Here is a 14738-nt window from a genome sequence, read left to right as displayed (position 1 = left end):
TTCAGTGGAGTCTTTCAGAGGCCATCTGTGGGAGGCTTCTGTCCTGTTCCCTGTCTTCTGCTTCTGATGTCTATTGTATTTGCCCTTCTGAATGAGGATTGAGCATCTTCTCTAGGGTCTTCCTTGTTGTTTAGCTTCTTCAGGAATATAGACTTTAGTATGTTTATCCTATATTATATGGCTAATATCCACTTATGAATGAGTATGTACCATGTGTGTCTTTCTGCTTCTGGGTTACCTCAGTCAAGATGATTTTTTCTAGTTCCCACCATTTGCCTGCAAATTTCATTATTTCCTTGTTTTTAATAGCTGTGTAGTACTCAATTTTGTAAATGTACCACAATTTCTGTATCCATTCTTCCACAGAAGGACATGGGGTTGTTTCTAAATTCTTGCTATTACGAATAAAGCTGATACAAACATGGTTGTACAAATGTCCTTTGTGTGTAGTTGAACATATTTCAGATATATGAATAGGAGTGGTATAGCTGGATTTTTTTATATTAGTTACAGTTTATTCACTTTGTATCCCAGCTGTAGCCCCTTCTCTCATTCCCTCCCTATCCCATCATCCCTCCCTCATCTCTTCCCTGCCCTTCTCTAAGTCCACTGAAAAGGGAGGTGTTCCTTCTCTTACATCTGACCCTAGTTTATCAGGTCTCATCAGGGCTGGCTGCATTGTCTTCCTCTGTGGCCTAGCATGGCTGCTCCTCCCTCTGGGAAAGGGGGGTTAAATGGCCAGCCACTGAGTTCATGTCATAGAGAGTCCCTGTTCCCATTACTAGGTAATGCATTTGGATACTGAGCTGCCATGGACTACCTCTGAGCAGGGGTTCTAGGTTACATCCATACATGGTCCTTGATTAGAGAATCAGTCTTAGAAAAGACCCCTGTGCCCAGATATATTTGGTCCTTGTGAAGCTCCTGTCCTCTCCAGGTCATACTAATTCCCCATTATTTCATATGATTCCCTGCACTCTGCCCAAGGTTTGGTTGTGAGCCTCAGCATCTGCTTTGATACACTTGAGGTAGCACTATTCCTAGTTTTCTGAGAAAGCACCAGATTGATTTTTAAAGTGGTTGTACAAGGTCACATTCGATCCATCAATGGAGGAGGGTTCCCCTTTCTCCACATCCTCTCCAGCAAGTGTTGTTACTTGAGTTTTTTAACCATAGCCATACTGATGGGTGTAAGGTGAAATCTCAGGGTTGTTTTGATTTGTATCTCCCTGATGACTAAGGACATTGAACATTTCTTTAAGTGTTTCTCTGCCATTTGCTATTCCTCTATTCATAATTCTCTGTTTTGCTCTATACCATTCTTTTTATTTGGATCACTTGGTTTGTTGGTGTTGAACTTCAGATCTGCAGTCCCTCTACACTAGCTGCCAAACATTGGATCTCCTCCTTGTCTTGAAACCTGATTCTTCCTTTGATGAGAATTAAGTGTCCCTCTCCATCTCTTTTGATTAATTTTGATTGAAAGTCCATTTTACCTGACCATTTTAAACTTTTGATCTACTTCAGGCCTTCATGCTTAGTAAGGAAAATTAACTCAAACCCACAATGCTGGATGAAACTTTGTGTTATCAAACCTTCAGACCCTTCTGTGCCCACATGTTTCCTTTATGCTTTTCTCTCTGTTTACACTTCTTCTTTTTTTGAGAGCAGTAAGTCAGTCTTTGAGATCTTTTATATCTGTTGTTCTGTTGGACTCTTGTAATCTCAATCAACTCTGTTTTTTGTGTGTTAAACTCATGCTCACTGCACAGGAGGATTTGCCACAGGCCCCTACTATGTATTGTGCAGTTCCCAAAGCGCAAGGGATATGAACATTTTTACCTTAAAGAAACTATGAGTGTTTGAGTAGTTAGATGTTTAACAGGACTTTATCAGTACACAATATAGAAATACCATAAGGAAACTAGTTAGTAATCACAATGTGCATGCTATTTTATATCAATTAAAATTAATTCAAACTTAATAAGTAACAAAATAAATGCAAATCTTTCTACTACTTCAATTACTAGGCTAGTTAATTTTGAAATTATCTAGTAAAATTGATTTCAAAACTGTTTGCTTTTTCCTGTTTTTTTTTTTTTACATACTCCCCAAGAACTCTCTAAAACATGCTACTTTAGGAGCTGCTTTAGAAAAAATAATCAGCATTATATTATTAGTAATGTCAATATTTTATGTCATTTGCTTATATCTTACATTCCTAGAAAATCAGCTCTCACTTCTTTCTGTCTCCGTTTGTGTTCTTTCTAGATAGCATGCTCTCATGTTCTCTATAAGTGCTTTTCTCTCTGCCTGGCCCCTCTTCTCCTCTCACCTTTTTTTTTTCTATTGGCTTTAAACATCCTGCCTGTGTGATAACTCCTGCTTATGTGACTTTGGTTGGTAGACTTGTGATGCTTACTCCCAGTAACAAGTTTGAAGTATGCGACTCTTTCACTCTGTCCCATAGATTCCAAACACTGAGATAATTTTCATGATTCTGAGTAGGTATCCACACTTGGTAATCCATCTCCATAGGACCATAGTGGCCCAGGGTTATGGAGGAAAGTGGAGGAAGCTTCAACCCAGAAACCTCTACTGGGAGGACAGGTAGAAGTTGACCACCTCCTCTCTTCTAATCTGGTTCCACAGAGCCATTTCTCTAGCCATCAAGAGCATTGTGGAAGAGTGGGGACAAGGGTCTAGAGGAGGCAGGGTCTCCACATGATGACCAACAGATCTAACTAACCAGGACTCAGAGGGGCCTGTGAAGACTGAAGCACCAACCATGTATGGACTGGACTTAGGCCCCTTACACAGATGCAGCCAATGGGCAGATTGGTTCTCATATGGGTTCTCTAGTAAGTGAAATAGGGACTGAATCTTACATGTTCTCTGTTGCCTTCTTTTCCACCACTCTCCCCCGGCAGTTCTACCGTGGGTGGCCGCAGGAGAAGAATGTGTGCTCAGTCCTGAAGCAACTCAATATGCTGAGGTGGACTGTTATGCAGGCAAAGTTACTATTCTCTGAGGAGTAGGGGAGAGGGAATGGGGTTAGCAGGTAGCAAGTGTGGGACAAGGAGGAGAGGAGGGATGGGGCTGTGAACAAGATGTAAAATAAACAAATAAAAATTAAAATTACAAAGAGATTTTATTATCCTGACAATTATTAGGCTTACTCCTTGTTCAACTTAAAAAGGATTTTGACATGGGGTAAGATGATCAATCCTCGTTTAGAAAGACAGATGGGATGTGCATTGAACATATGACAGGAGTCTACTGAGCGCATCTGAAAGACTCTAACTAGCAGTGTTTTCAAAGCAAAGACTCATGACCAAACATAAGAAAGATTGGGAGTTAGTCTGATGGGGAAAGGATAGGAGCTCCACAAGGACCAAATATATCTGGGCACAGGGTCTTTTCTGAGACTGACATTCAACCAAGGACCAGGTATGGATATAACCTAGAACCTCTGCTCAGATGTAGCCTGTAGTAGCTCAGTAACCAATTGGTTTCCCAAAGTGAGGGGAACAAGGACTATTTCTAACAGGAACTCAATGACTGGCTCTTTGGCCTCCCCAACCCCCAAGGGAAGAGCAGTCCTGTTAGGCCACAGAGGAGGGCTTTGCAGCCAGTCCTGAAGATACCTGATAAAACAGTATCAGATGAATGGGGTGGAGGTCCCCCCTATCAGTGGACTTGGAAAGGGGCACGGTGGAGATGAGGGAGGGAGGGAGGGACTGGGAGGGAATGAGGGATGGGGACACGGCTGGGATACAGAGTTAATAAAATGTAACTGATAAGAAAAAATAAAATTAAAAAAAAAAAGGATTTTTAGCTCCTGGAACCTATAGGCCCTGAGTGTGCAGATGAAGTACAGTCCAACACCCCTGCCCTGGCCAATGGTATGTGGCCACACAAACCATACATACCTCAGAGGCCCTGACTACACAGGGTCTTAAGTCTCCCTGCCCCCCACCAATCCAGTTCTCTGGGTGTGTTCTTTATCTCTGCACTCACCGCTGACAAAGACCCTGCTTTTCACTCACCCACACCTGCTAAGTGGGCTTCACTCCCTCCAGCAACAGGCCTGGCTACCCAGAGGAGGAAGTGAACCGAGGTGGGCACGTCTCCATTCAGACTTAAGCATGCTTAACTCTTTGTCAGATGTATGATTGGTGAAAAACGTTTCCCAGTCTGTAGGCTGTCACTCCCTTCTGTTGACAGTGTTCTTTGCCTTACAGAAGCTTTTCAATTTCAAGAGGTCCTTTTCATTAATTGTTGATCTTAGAGCCAGTACTGTTGGTGCTCTGATGAGGAAGTTGTCTCTTGTGCCAGCGAGTTTTATTTATTTTTATTTTTTATATTAATTAAAGTTTATTTACTTTGTATCCCAGCTTTAGTCCCTTCCCTCATTCCCTCCCAATTCCATCCTCCCTCCCTCATTCCCTCCCTGCCCTTCTCTAAGTCCACTGATAAGGGAGGTCCTCCTCCCCTTCCATCTGACCCTAGCTTATCATGTCTCATCAGGACTGGCTGCCATGTCCTCCTCTGTGGCCTAGCAAGGCTGCTCCTCTCTATGGGGAAGAGGGAAATCAAAGAGCCAGCCACTGAGTTTGTGTCAGAGACACCCCCTGTTCCCCTTATTAAGGAAACTCATTTGGATGCTGAGCTGCCATGGGCTACATCTGAGCAGGGGTTCTAGGTTATATCCATGCATGGTCCTTGGTTGGAGAATCAGTCTCAGAAAAGACCCCTGTACCCAGATATATTTGGTCCTTGTGGAGCTCCTGTCCTCTCCAGGTTTTACTAATTCCCTCTTCTTTCATATGATTCCCTGCACTCTGCCCAAGGTTTAGTTATGAGTCTCAGCATCTGCTTTGATACACTGCAAGGAAGTGTCTTTCTGAGGCCCTCTATGGTAGGCTCCTATCCTGTTTCTTGTTTTCTCCTACTTTCAATGTCCATCCCATTTGTCTTTCTAAGTGAGGATTGATTATATTTATATATGCATCCTTTACAATTTACTCACTTTGTATCCCTGCTGCAGCCTTCTTCCTCATCTCCTCCCAATCCCACCGACCCTCTTACTTCTCCTCCTATACCCTTTCCCTTGTCCCATGATAGGGGAGGACCTCCTCTCCTTCTATCTGACCTTAGCCTATGAGGTCTCATCAAGGCTGGCTGCATCATCTTCTTCTGTGGCCTGGAAACGATGCACCTCCTAGGTGGAGGTGAAGAAAGAGCTAACTACTGAGTTCATGACAGAGACAGTCCCTGCTCCCCTTACTAGAGAAACTTGGAAATTGAGCTGCCAATGAGCTTCCTTTGAATAGGGGGTCTAGGTCCTCTCCATGCATGGTCCTTTGTTGGAGTATCAGTCTCTGTATGACCCCCTGGGTCCATGTATTTTGACTCTGTTGTTCTCCTTGTGGAGTTCCTGTCTCCTCCAGAACTTTGTATCTCCTTCTTCTTCCATAAGGATTCTGGCACTCTGCCCAAAGTTTGGCTATGAATCTCAGTATCTTCTTCAATACTCTGATGGATAGAGTCTTTCAGAAGTCTTCTCTGGAAGGCTCGTGTCCTGTTCCTTATCTTCTCCTACTTCCAATATCTATCCTGTTTCCCATTCTGAATGAGGATTAATTATCTTCCCTAGGGTTCTCCTTGTTGTTTAGATTTTTAGGACTATAGAGTTAGTATGTTTATCTTAAATTATATGGCTAATATTAACTTATTAGTAAGTATATATCATATGTGTCTTTCTGCTTCTGGGTTACTTCACTCAGGATGAGTAAATATATTTCAAATATTTATAACATTTGTTTGTATTCTTTTGATTAAGTTGCTATGATCTTTCTTTTTTAATATAATTTTTTTGAGATGGAGAAAAAACTTTATTCTTCTATGTCTACTATTTTTTTAAAGCATGTCATGTCTCTCCATCAGGGAATCCAACCCAAGTCTCCTGCATGACAGGCAGGGATACCCTAATATAATTTTTTTATTTATTACAGTTTATTCACTTTGTATCCCAGCTGTAGCCCTACCCTCATCTCCTCCCAATTCTGCCCAACCTCTCTCATCTCCTCACATGCCCCTTCTCCAGTCCACTGATAGTGGAGGACCTCCTCCCCTCCCACCTGACTCTAGCTTATCAGGTCTCATCAGGACTGTCTTCCATAGTCTTCCTCTGTGGCCTGGTAAGGCTGTTCCCTCCTCATAGGGAGGTGATCAAAGAGCCAGCCACTGAGTTCATGTCAGAGATAGCCCCTGCTCCCCTTATTAGGGAGCCCATTTGAAGACTGAGCTGCCACAGGCTACGTCTGAGCAGGGGTTCTAGGTTATTTCTATGAATGGTCGTTGGTTGGAGTATCAGTCTTAAAAAAGACTCCTAGACCCAGATTTTTTTGGTTCTGTTGGTCTCCTTGTGGAGCTCCAGACCTTTCCAGGTCTTTCTATCTCCCCCTTCTTTCATAAGATTCCTTGCATGCTGCCCAAAGTTTGGCTATGAACCTCAGCATCTGCTTTGATACGGTTCTGAGTAGTGTCTTTCAGAGGTGCTCTGTGGTAGGCTTCTGTCTTGTTCCTTATTTTCACTTTCTTCTGATGTCTATCCCATTTGCCTTTTTGAATGAGGATTGACCATCTTACGCAGGGTCCTCCTTCTTGCTTAGCTTAAAAGACAGCATCTTCAACAAATGGTGCTTGTCTAACTGGATGTCTACATGTATAAAAATGCAAATAGACCCAAATTTGTCATCCTACACACAGTTAAAGTACAAGTGGATCAAAGACATCAACATAAAACTAGACACACTAAAGAACTCATTGGCACAGGAACCAACTTCCTGAACAGAACACCAACAGCACAGGCTCTAAATTCAACAATTAATAAATGGGACCTCACGAAACTGAAAAACTTCTGTAAAGCAAAGGACACTGTCATCAGAACAGCCTACAGACTGGGAAAAGATCTTTACCATCTGACAGAGGGTTAATATTCAGAATAGATAAAGAACTGAAGTTAAATACCAACAAACCAAGTAATCAAATTAAAAATGGGGTACAGAACTGAACGGAGAATTCTCAATAGCAGAATGTCAAATGGCAGAGGAACACTTTAAAAAATGCTCATCATCCTCAGTCATTCAGGAAATGCAAATCAAAAGGACCCTGAGATTTACCTCATACCCATCAGAATGGCTAAGATCAAAAACTCAAGGGATGATGCATGCTGGAGAGGATGTGGAGAAAAGGGAACCCTCCTCCACTGGTGTTTGGAATGTAACCTTGTGCAACCACTTTTGAAATCAATCTGGTTCTTTCTCAAATAGGAATTGTGCTACCTCAAAATCCACTCCTAGGCATATACTCAGAAGATACCCTGCTATTCAATAAGGACATTTGCTCAAATATGTTCAAAGCAGCTTTCTGTGTAACAGCCAGAATCTGGAAACAACCTAAATGACCCTCGATGGAATATGGATATAGAATGAATGGTGATAGAAAGTGTATTTATACAATGTACTGTATTTATACAATGGAATAGTACTTAGCGATTATAAAGAAGGAAATCATGAAATTTGAAGGCAAATGTTGGGTAGTAGTTGCATTTTTTTAAAAATTAGTTTTATGTTTTATTTGAATATGATGCTTTTGTCCATGGCTGAATTGAGAATATTTATTTGCCAGAAATTTCATACTTTCACTAGAAAACAGTAAATAATTTCTATGAATTTGATTTCAATCAGATCTGTTTCACATTAAAATCCATAAAATGGAGAAAATAATTCTGCTTGGATGCTTAGAAATTATCTTTAAAAATTAGGTGGTGGAGAAATTTCATGCTGTTATACATTAGTAAACACTACATTTTTTTTAAAAAGCTCTACCCTGCAGCATATCAAGGCAGATGCTGAGACTCATAGCCAAACTTTGGAGAGGGAGTCTTAGGAAAGAAGTGGGAGATAATAAGACCTGGAGAGGACAGAAGCTCCACAAGGAGAGCAACTGATCCAAAAAGTTTGGGCATAGGGGTCTTTTCTGAGAGTGATACTCCAGTCAAGGACCATTCATGGAGATGGCCTGGAACCCCTGCACAGATGTAACCCATGCAGCTCAGTGTCCAAGTGGGTTTCATTGTAATGGGGACAGAGACTGTCTGTGACCAGGAAATGATTGGCCTGCTCTTTGATCATGTCCCCCTGAGGGGGAAACAGCCTTATCAGGCCACAGAGGAAGACAATGCAACCATTCCTGATGAGACATGATAGACTAGGATCAGAGGAAAGGGGAGGAGGACCTCCCTTATGAGTGGGCTGGGGGAGGGGCACAGGTGGGGAAGAGGGAGGGAAGGTAGGACTGGGAGGGGAGGAAGGAGGGAGCTCCAGGGGGAATACAAAGTGAATAAACTATAATTAATAAAAATTAAAAAAAGTGTAAGACCACAGAAGAGGAAACAGGAGTTAAATATTAAAAGATATTTAGCTCAAAATATATCATGCTTATTTTAGGAAATTTTACTCATAGTGTTCAAGTTGCCATCTAAAAAAAAAGAAAACAAACAAAAAATTTAATATATTTTCATTTTTTAAACATGTAGCCTTCTAGTTAGGCCAGTACTTTTTGTTGAAGATGCATTTTTCCATTGTATGATTTTGACTCTTTTGTTAAAAATCAAGTGACCATAGATATGTGAGTTTATTTCTGGGTCTTTGATTCAATTCTATTGATCACCCAGTCTATGTCTATGCCAGTACCATGCAATTTTTTATTATTATTGCTGTGTTGTGTAGCTTGAGATCAGGAATTGAGATACTTCCAAGAGTTCTTTTATTGTATAGGATTGTTTTAGATATTCTGAGTTTTTTGTTTTTATAAATGAAGTTTAGAATTGTTCTTTCAAGAACACTAATCCTACATCTGACAATGACTAATATTCAAATATATAATAAGCTCAACAAATCAAACAGCAATAAACAAAATAACTGAATTAAACAACGTGGCGCAGAACTAAACAGAGCGTTCTCAATGGAGGAATCTTGAATGTCCTAGAAGTACTTAAAGAAATGTTCAGTTTTCTTAGTCATCAGGAAAATGCAAATCGAAAGTCCTCTGAGATTCCATGTTATATATGTTCAATAGCTAAGATCAAAACTGAAGTGACAACACATGCTGGAGAGGTTGTGGAGAACCCCCCTCATTACTGGGTGGGGATGTAAACTTGTACAACCACTTTGGAAATCAATCTGTCCCTTTCTCTGAAAATTGGGAATAGCTTTACCTCAAGACCCAGCTATACCACTCCTGGGAATATACCCATTTGTTCAACTATGTTCACTACAGTTTTATTCAAACAACGGGAATCTCGAAACAACCTAGATGTCCCTCAACTGAAGAATGGATAAAGAAACTGTGGCTCATTTACACAACGTAATACTACTCAACTATTAAAAACAAACAAATCATGAAATTTTCAGGCAAATGAATGGAACTAGAAAAGATTATCCTTAATGAGGTAACCTAGACCCAGAAAGACATGCATACTGTGTACTCACTTACAAATGAATTTTAGCCATATAATGCAGGATTAAGTATACTGTGAGGCACAGACTCAGAGAAACATAGAGGATCCAAGGAAGGATTATAAATATCACTTGGAAAGGGAGATAGAATAGACAGAGGTAGTGGCTGGAGGGAGGAAACAATGTAGGAGAGGGGGCACAGAGAGTTAAGAGGGTGGAGAACAGACCTGGGGAAAGCAAGGGTAAGAGGACAGAAGGACTACAGAGAAAAGAGAAATGGAGAGTGAGAGTATCTCTGTGACAAACTACAGAGAGATAGGAAGAGATTAGGGTTCAGTAATCGCTTAAAAGGAACATTTCTAATAACCTAGTGATCTCCCAATAGGCCTTAAAACGTAAAGATCCACAGCATTTTCCAGTATGGCATTCTGTAGCTTTCTCCACCTCATCTTCCCAGTATAATATTATATCCAGGCTGGAGACCCAAAATACTGGGTCAGCATATTTTTAGACTCTAAATTCTAGAACTCTGAGCTGAAATATCTGTTCTGTTTCCATGTTTAATTCTTCAGTTATTGTGTTTTAGAAGTTGAAGCTGACTAACACAGTATTCATAGGACAAGTCTAAACTCAATGGGCCTGAACAACTTGGTGTATTTGGTTTCCTTTTCTGAGCTTTCTAACCATCCCAAATCCCTGTGAGGAAATGTTGTTGTAACCATTTAGAACCACATTGCTTTTCTCAAGGACAATAAGTGATTTGGCAGACATTTTCATGTTAGTAAAAGCAGCAGAAAATTATAATTTCCCAATTATTAACACCTAGATTTCAGCAATATCAAAATAGTTTTAAAAACATAAGAAATTGAAGGCCTATTCATTTTTTTAATTAAATTTATATTTTTTTGCATCAATTACATTTTATTTGCTTTGTATCCCAGCTGTAGCCCCCTCCCTCATTTTCTCCTAATTTCACCCTTCCTCCCTCATATCCTCCCATGCCCCTCTCCAAATCCACTGAGAGGGAGGTCCTCCTCCCCTTCCATCTGACCCTAGCCTATCAGGTCTCATCAGGACTAGCTGCATTGTTCTCCTCTGTGGCCTGGCAACGCTGCTCTCCCCCGGGGGGGGGGGGGGGGGAGCGATCAAAGAGCAAGCCACTGAGTTCATGTCACAGAAAATCTCTATTCTATTCTCCTTACTAGAGAACCCACTTGGATACTGAGCTGCCACAGGCTACATCTGAGCAGGGATTCTAGATTATGCCCATGAATGGTCTTTAGTTGGAGAATCAGTCTCAGAAAAATACCCTGTGCCCAGATAATTTGGTTCTGTTGCTCTTCCTGTGGAGCTCCTGTCATCTCCCAGTCTTCCCCCTACTTTCATATGATTCCCTGCACTCTGCCCAAAGTTTGGTTATGAGTCTCGGCATCTGCTTTGATACATTGCTGGGTAGAGTCTTTCAGAGGGAGGGCCTATTCTTTAGCTGTTATTATTTCCTTTTCTTTTTGGTCCATGCACTGTAGTCATGCTGTGTGTATGATAGACATCAATGGCCTTTTCCATTCTTTAGACCTTGGGTTACTCTTTGGTGTGGAATTATTTTTCTTTATCAATAATTGCCTGTTATGTAAAAGTACTGTTTTAAAATTAACAAGGTGTTATTTTCAAAGTATGATAAATTCTGATGATCTGTATGTAAGTTTCAAGATGTGAATATTGAAGAAATGGAAAAATATATCACTTTTCAAGACTGTGAGCACATAAGCATATAGAAATAAGAGATTGAACTAATTTTCTGTGAAATACAGTATGGAATTCACATTAGTTTTGAAAGCACACGGATGATTGAAATTGTAGTTATTTCAAGCTTGAATCAAATGAATTGAATAATAATTACACTGTGCTTACAAATGCAGAGTATTAAAATGGCTAAATATTGATGGAAACTCAGATGTGAGAAAATGAAATGAGAAAATATCGGTAATGATATTTACTTCTTCAATGGAGGAAATTATTTTACAAGAAGAAACAGTACAGTAAATGTTTCCGACAGTAAGATAACGGAGTTAAATGTAGAATGATGTTTCATAATTTTTCTTCCAAAAAGTCAAAGTGTTATTATTAAATATAAAATATTTATTATTTTCTGCTTTAGAAAAGTAACAGTAAACTTCACTCTTGACTACATAGAGTATGATACTTAGGGAACTGTTATTTTGCATGTTTGTTTGTTTAATAGCATGACCATTCCAGATGTCAGGAGGCGTATCTTACAACTGATATAATACTGCATTGTATCATTTTGCTTCAAAAAGCACTTTTCTAGATGATTATGTAATAGGAACACATGTGCATGCCTGAAATATTAGTTACATAGTTTGGTTTAATTTCAGATTTTAAGTAATTTTCAAATGAGTTTTCATGGATATTTACCCAGATACTTAGTTGGTACTTGGCCAAACAACAATTAGTCACTAAAAATGAACACTTGTCAGTGAGTCACCTGCTGTGCCAGAGTGTATGAACAATGATTAATATAGGCTCTAAAATGAAACAGGTATTTTCAGAAATTTTGTTTTATAGACATCTCATTTGTCCCCAAGTGTAGTAATGTATATTATTTGTTAACTTGTACTTTTGTTATTGATTAGAGAAGGGTTTGCAATATATAATTATTAAGAGCATACTTTTCCCTTTTCTTCTTTAAATATAGTTTTCTTTGATTAATCCTAATAAATCACAGGCTAATTTTTAATTTAAAGAATGGATACATTAAATGTCATTAAACTATTAATTGCTTATCTATTGTAATTGTAAATTTTGGAACTTGTACTTGATTAGCTATATGTCGCATTGGAAAATATGTGTGAATTCTACTTTAAGTTATATAATTTTTGTTTCTACATTGTTTTAAATATATATTTTATTACAGTCTTGTATATGCTACTGTTCATATCTTTTCTTTTTTAATTAATTTATTTTTATTACAGTTTATTCACTTGGTTTCCCAGCTGTAGCCCCCTCCCTCAACCCCTCCCACACCCTCCCTCCCTCTTTTCCTCCCATGCCCCTCCCCCAGTCCACTGATAGGGGAGATCCTCCTCCCCTTCCTTCTGTCCCTAGCTTATCAGGTCTCATCAGGACTGGCTGCATTGTCCTCCTCTGTGGCCTGGCAAGGCTGCTCCCCTGTCAGGGGAAGGTGATCAAAGAGCCAGCCACTGACTTCATGTCAGAGACAGCCCCTGTTCCCCTTACTAGGAAACCCACTTGGAGACCAAGCTGCCATAGGCTACATCTGTGCAGGGGTTCTAGGTTCTCTCCATGCATGGTCCTTGTTTGGAGTTATCAGTCTCAGAAAAGACCCCTGTGCCCAGATTTTTTGGTTCTGTTGCTCTCCTATATTTTCTTTAATTATCCTTTTTCTTTTTATCTCATCTTCAGTTTCCTGTTCTCCTATTCTTTCTCCTTCTGTTCTTCCTCCTTTTTCTTTAATTATTAGTATTGTAAGCTAATATGAGTTTTCTCATCTTGATTAAAATTTTATTATTTTTAACTCTAATCATCTCTACTTTTTTCTGAAGACTTGACTTAATTACAGGAAACATAGTACATAACATACAAATTGACTTGGATAGGAACCTTGTACATTAAAATGGCCTTTAATTAATATCAACACCATGGTTATTGCAGGCTTTTCTAAAGGGAAGACTCAATGTTGTATCTAAGTAAATATTGGAATTTAATTTCTTTCTTTTGACTATGCTTAGAGCATCATGACCCCATGTTAGCAGTGTAACACCCATAATGAGATAACCATGATTGCATGGGGTTTGGATAGCTCTTGATATCAGATGGAAAATCAGCTTTAGTGATATATATCTGATATAAAAATTTATCAAGTAGTTGACAAATAAAGAGTCTTAAGTGGATGTCACAACAAATGTGGAAGAGGTGAATGGCATTTACCATCTTCTTGGGTTAGCTACAACTCCCCGATGTTTATTTTTATTTCTGAGCTTTATATGGAATTCACGTTTGTGAAACGTATGTGCTCTGTTTATTTCTATTATAGCTTTTTGGGTGGTTGTAGTCCACTATCTAGTTTGTTGTACTGGGAAAAATATAACACTGTTTTTTTGTCTTTTACTGTTTTTTGTTCATTTGTTTGTTTGTGGATTTTTTGTTTTTGTTTTTGTTTTTGTTTTTTTTGTCCCTTCCTCCACACACACTTCTCTTTTTTCAGAGCCCTTACCATTAGGGAAACATGGTCAGAGTTTAGAGTTGTTCGAACTTGTCGGAAAAGAGAGTCAGCAATAAGAAGAGAACTACTAATAGCTACGTGACCCAGTTCCTTCTCTCAGGCCACCTCTGCTCATTTTCCTGAACAATCATTTTCAAAACAACAAACATAATTCTTGTGGTTGCCCACTAGGCAATTCAGGTGCTTTAACTGTGGCTCTCTGATTTGCTCTGTCTTAAATGGTGTATGCATAGCTATACAGTTGTTCTCATCCTTCTACGTATCTTTGCTAAAATGTGACTTCCTTAGTGATAAGGCTCCTGATTGTCCTATTGGCAGTTATACCTACTTCTCTCACAGAGATGATCATCTTTACGCAAAGTACACTCACTTATTTTTAGTTATAATTATTCATTCTGCTAAAAATTAATTACAGAGAGGGTAGAGATTTTTGTCTTATTTTATTTACAGATATGATCTATCAAGTGATGGAGGAGAAGGTAGAGAGAGAGAAAGAGAAAGAGAGAGTGTAGGAAGAGGGGGTAGGGAGGCCTAACACTTCCTATTTAAGAAGAAATATTTTAAAGTGAAAGAACAGCTTTCAAGTGATAGAATGTTGAACTTATACTGAAGTCTGGGCATACAGCCTGTTGTAATTGGGTGTGGAAAGGTTTCTTGCAGTAAATTATGTGTGTGCTTATGATCTGTTTTGCTATATTTTTACTAGAAATTGGAAAAACACGTTTTAAAAGAAAAGGCATTTTTACAAATGATCCCCAAACACATGATAAAAGCGAAAAGAAGCTTGTGTACTGGGTCCAAAAGGAAATTGCTGTGTAATTATTTTGTATAAATATTTAGTATAAAATATTAACAAAAATTTTGCTTGAGGTATTAAAAAAGCAAAGAATAGGACGTCAGTAAAAGAGCCATATGACGTCCGGTTAGCTGTATGTTACCTCTGAATT

The 14738-nt window shown here is 39.2% G+C and overlaps 1 protein-coding gene across 3 annotated transcripts in view; it reads left to right on the top strand.

Annotated features, from left to right (window-relative positions):
- Positions 1–14738, top strand: part of Acss3 (acyl-CoA synthetase short chain family member 3) — a 231985-nt gene that overhangs the window by 90886 nt on the left and 126361 nt on the right. The gene's annotated exons all lie outside the window — the stretch shown is intronic.

This window comes from Meriones unguiculatus, chromosome 2 (genome assembly GCF_030254825.1).
Source record: "Meriones unguiculatus strain TT.TT164.6M chromosome 2, Bangor_MerUng_6.1, whole genome shotgun sequence".
NCBI lineage: Eukaryota > Metazoa > Chordata > Mammalia > Rodentia > Muridae > Meriones > Meriones unguiculatus.
The sequence above is the reverse complement of the archived record's forward strand: the minus strand, read 5'-3'. Positions and strand labels throughout refer to the sequence as shown.